The sequence below is a fragment of the Gavialis gangeticus genome, unplaced genomic scaffold, assembly GCF_001723915.1.
Source record: "Gavialis gangeticus isolate Ggan-Ray unplaced genomic scaffold, GavGan_comp1, whole genome shotgun sequence".
NCBI classification, from domain to species: Eukaryota; Metazoa; Chordata; order Crocodylia; family Gavialidae; genus Gavialis; species Gavialis gangeticus.
The window spans coordinates 96665874-96670748 of record NW_017729032.1 but is presented as its reverse complement, the minus strand read 5'-3'; the positions used below and the strand labels follow the sequence as shown (position 1 = coordinate 96670748).

The 4875-nt window shown below is 51.1% G+C and overlaps 1 long non-coding RNA gene across 1 annotated transcript in view; it reads left to right on the top strand.

Moving 5' to 3' along the window:
• Positions 1-1005, top strand: part of LOC109303263 — an 8276-nt gene extending 7271 nt beyond the window's left edge. The window contains exon 2 of the long non-coding RNA XR_002099037.1: positions 21-1005. This is a non-coding gene — a long non-coding RNA (uncharacterized LOC109303263). The remainder of the gene's footprint in view (positions 1-20) is intronic.
• Positions 1006-4875: the final 3870 nt, after the last annotated feature.

Below are 4875 nucleotides of genomic sequence, written 5' to 3'. Positions count from 1 at the left end.
GTTTGGAGAGGAAGGGAAAGGTCTTGTGCAAGAATCAAGAAGCCCATGAACAGGAGCGGTGAAAGGAAACTGGTTTGGTAGTGGAGGAGGAGAAAGGGGTCTGTTGCCAAGAAAGGGAAGAGTCTCCTGTGTTCAGTGCACAAATACCAGTGCTCAAACTCTTATTAGCCAAAGAGTAGGAAATACCCACAGAAATAAGGGATACTCCCTTGTTTCCCCTTCCCAGTCTCGCATTGTGGCCCTCCCTAAATCAGTCTGCTGTCCACTTACCCTCAAGGAGGTCGTAGTTTCATCTAGGTTTTCTCTTCTCATGCAATAAGAGAACAGCTTCTAATCCTTTAGAGAAGGGTACATTGTTATTTTGTTTAACTGCTCTAACCTCAGGTACTGGAATTATCTACAAGGGTACCTAATTCATGTTAAGAGATGCAATCTATTTGACTGCAGACAGGGGCCCTGCTTAGGGCAGAGATAAGGAGAGTTTGGGACACAGATGTGATGACTCTGACAACTTTCTGTGTTCTGCCCAGCATCCCTCTACAGGTTTGGGGGGTTCCCCCACCCTTTAACACTCCTATCAGGTTTCAGACAACATGGCCATGCTAGTGTCCTAATCCATTTGAATTAATTTAGGAGGTCATAAGACTTCTAAGTGTTTCCTGGAAAATAAACAAAAGCTGCTTTTAATTTATAATTTTTGCTTCTTGGATATTCAGACTCTTCCCTCTCTCTACCCCCTCACCCTAAACCATTTCATTAATGATAGAAATACCTCATGGATCAGGCTGTTCCTTTGAAAAAACTGTTGCCATTTGTCTTCAATCCTGTGTTCACTAGAACTCCCTCTAAAAATAGGCATGCTCTTCAATAAGACCCAACGTATTGTGTGAGTCCTAGACCTGTGAATTTGTGTTCCCTTACTAGCTTATCAAAACACAGTTTCTTAAGATTTTGATTCCTGCTTGTCAAAATGTTTCCCCATCATTATATTTTAAAAGAAAATAATTGTTTGTATTTTAGTTTGTGTTTTTTTTCTTTGTATAACTAGTTTATTGTGCCTGCCTATAGCTAGGGACAGGCATTCAGAAAGCTGGAGCCTGAATTCGTTAAGCCTTTGCAGGTTAGTTTAACCCAGGGTGGGCAAAATGTGGCCCATGGGCCAGATGCAACCTACCAAACCATCCTATCTGGCCCATGAAGCCCCTAAAAAATTTAGAAAATAAATATTTATCTGCCCCTGGCTGCCTGTCATGCAGCCCTCGATGGCTTGCCAAAACTCAGTAAGCAGCCCTCCGCCCAAAATAATTGCCCGCCCCTGGAACCTGGCTAGGCTGAATCAGTTTGTAGCTTCACAGACATGTGAGTACATGCCTGTAGTTGCTCAGGCCAGGAGCCAGGGGCACTAGAGTGACCCTCGGCTACAGAAAAGCTGTGCTGCAGTGGGGCCAGTCGGCTGAACTGGCCAGAGTAGGGTTTCATTCCCCTCACCCCGTCCCGCTGGCAGGGACCTGAGCTTGGTCTGCTGGGTGCCCCTTCCTTGCTGCTGCAGTCACGGGCCAATGTGGCTTCTGATGCAGAGGGGCAGGGAGGGGGGTTTATTCTCTCCTTCACCCGTACTGCCCCTGGGAGATTGTAGTTGGTTCTGCTTAACCTGACCACCACTGAGTGGCAGAATGAGCCCCCTCCTGACCCCTCTAGTGGATGCCAGAGAGAGGGGGAGTAACCCTGGTCTCTGTCCACCCGAAGGGCCCTGCCAGCTTGTGTTTGGCCCAGAGGTGTGGGTTGGCTGGGAAGCAGGCTTCCCGGGCCAGCTCGGAGGTGATGGTAGACCCCAAGTCCGCTGTGTCCTATGCCCTGTAGAGCACCCAGGGCTGCAGCCTAACTAGCAGCTGTGGGTTGGACATGGTGTGGGGCTGTTCTACTCCCTCATCTGCAGCTGCTGCTGTGCCACTGGGGTGGGGGGGCAGGAAGCTTCTGCCCCACACGTGGAGCTCTGGCTGCAGCCCCCAGATAGCCTTGGAAGGCGGAACATGCCCAGGTGGAAGGCTTCAGTCCGGCGGCTGCAGCTAGAGCTCCACACGCAGGGCAAGCTGCAGGGCTGAAGCTCCCCCCCTGCTGCCTTCAGGAGTGGCAGGAATGGGAGGGGGAGTCGTCATGGCAGGCAAAGGGAAGCTGTCTTGGCTTGGCAGGGCTTTATCCCCTTGCCTCCAGCTGCAGCTCATGCCACACCCAGCAATGGCACTTGGGGCTGGAGGAGATCTCTTCAGTCTGGTGGAAGAGCTGGTGGGCCCGGAGCCTGGTAGCACCCACCGTGGCCTCTGAGCCAGCCTGGCTAGCAGCCCCCAGCCATGAGCCGGGCTGGGCTGGGCTGTGCTCGCTGACGGGGCTCAATGTCCCTGTCACTGAGCCTCAGCTGCTGGGGGTGGCCCCACCCCCGTGGCCTGGCCCGGCCATACCGTGTGCTGCTTCACCCAGGGGTGAGCAAGGCCGGTCCAGGCTGCGGGAACAGGGTCACCCCCAGCAGCTGCGGCCCCATCACAGCTGCTCCCTGGGCCCCGGCTGAGCCAATCTGGGACATGCCACACAGAGCCCCCTCCTAGTGGGGGTGGCAGGAGGAGGAGGGGAATGAGTCCCCCCTGGCACTGAACAGAGCCCCCCTCTCTGCCCCATGGGGTGGAAGCGGGGGGATGAGTGGGGGGAAGAGTCCCCCTCTGGGGCTGGGTAGTCTTGCAGAGCCCCCTTTCCTGCCCCCTGGCAGGGGAGGGAGAAGGAGGAAGAGCCCTTCACCTGCCAACACTGAACAGAGCCCCCTGCCCTGCTGTGGGAGTGGGGGAAGATTCCCCCCCCCAGAACAGAACAGAACAGAACCCCAACATGGCCCTGTTAAGGTGAAGGTGGCAGGAGGAAGGGTTAATTCTTCCCTTTGTCCCATCTGCCCTGAAGCTAGGTTCTGCCAGCCCCAGCAGCCACTGCTACAGCCCCCTCCCGCTGCTCCCTGGCAAACAGACTCTTCCCTCCTTCCTCTCCTGCTGCAGAGGGGGAGGAGAGGAGGGAGGAAAGAATCAACCCCCTCTCTGCCCACTTTGCCTTGATGAGGCCATACCTGCTATTGTCTCCATTAGGGTCAGTCCCTGCTCCAGCTAGAGAGCAGAGGAGTGGGGTCAACCCTGCTGTGGAGCAGAGAGCCCTGCCCAGGCAAGAGAGCATGTCAAGATGCTGGAGGAGTCTGGTTTAACTTAAACCAGGAAGGGGTATGGGACAGACAATACATAAACTGGTTTGAGCCAAATCAGTTAAGCCTGATACTGCCTTCAACCAGGTTTATTTCAGACTGGTTTCAGACATTTTAAAACAGGTTTATGTGCACTGAATGTGTGTTCTGTTATAGGTTTAAACCAGTTTCTGATCACTTAAACCGGTTTATGTGTAATGTCTGCCCCTAGCCCATGGGTTTTAATAAGCTGCCTTCCTTTCCAAGTCCACATTTGTCTTGTAGCTTTTTCAGAAATGGATGCTTGATGTCAGGCTCTTCAATCTTTATTTAGGCTTCACAGCAAGAGGCCTGATTTTCAAATAATTGAAGTGGCCAGGAGCTCCCAGTGATTCCCTTTATTTCATTGGGAGCTGCTGGCTGCTTAACTTGAGTTTGTTCAGAAGGTAAAATCTCTCCATCGTATGTGGAGAGAGGGATATGTATTTTGATTCATATGCTTGTATTTACATGGCGTACAAAACAGACATTGGGACTATTTGAAAAGACCTTAAGATTTTCTAAGTATCATCATTTCAGCCGACATCTTTAATTACATGATAATGTTTGCATTTAGACATTGGCAAAAATATCCCTATCTTTTATGGAAGCAGGATGGAGCCTTAATTCAGACAAAATAAAGCTTAGCTGTCTGCCTTTAATTTTGGAATAAATTGCTTTGCCAGGAGGAAATAAAACATGCAAAAGGCCCAGTTGGTCTTCTTTCTTAAGATGTTTTTGAATTGGAGCAAATGTGTACTGTCCTAGATGCCTAAGAAAGTGTGAAACTTAGTGTGAATGTCCAAACTAGGGCTTCTTTGAAACTGTACATTGTCAAACTGGCTTTGGCTAAGAAGTATAAGTACTGATCATGATCACCTCCTGAACTAAGGGCCACTTCTAATATTACCTGTGTAAGATTGTTTTCCGTCATTCCAGGTAGCCAGGGAGTTAGTGTGGAATGAAGAACATGTTCAGTTGGACATTATCTGTTAGTTACCAAGAACAGTTGGTTATTAGCTTTTGCAAGGTGGCTCTTCCTTTCTCTTAGGTAGATATGGGAGATTTCATAGTTTCATAGTTTCTAGGGTCGGAAGGGACCTGAGTAGATCATCTAGTCGGACCCCCTGCCATGGCAGGAAAGACTACTGGGGTCAAACGACCCTAGCAAGGTGTTGATCTAACCTCCTCTTAAAGACCCCCAGGGTAGGAGCCAGCACCACTTTTCTTGGAAGTTGGTTCCAGATCCTAGCTGCCCTGACTGTGAAGTAGCACCTCCTGATATCTAGCTTAAATCTACCCTCTGCCAGCTTGTGACCATTATTCCTGGTCACTCCTGGCAGTGCTTGGGGGAACAGGGACTTCCCCAGTGCCTGCTAGTCCCCCCTGACTAGTTTGTAACAGGCCACTAGATTCCCCCTCAGCCTTCTCTTGTGGAGGCTGAACAGGTTCAGGTCCCTCAGCCTCTCCTTGTAGGTCCTGCTCTGTTGCCCCCTGACCATGCGAGTGGCCCTCCTCTGGACCCTCTCCATGTTGTCCGCATCCCTCTTGAAGTGCGGCGCCCAGAACTGGATGCAGTACTCCAGCTGCGGCCCGTCCAGTGCCGCGTAGAGGGGGAGGATCAC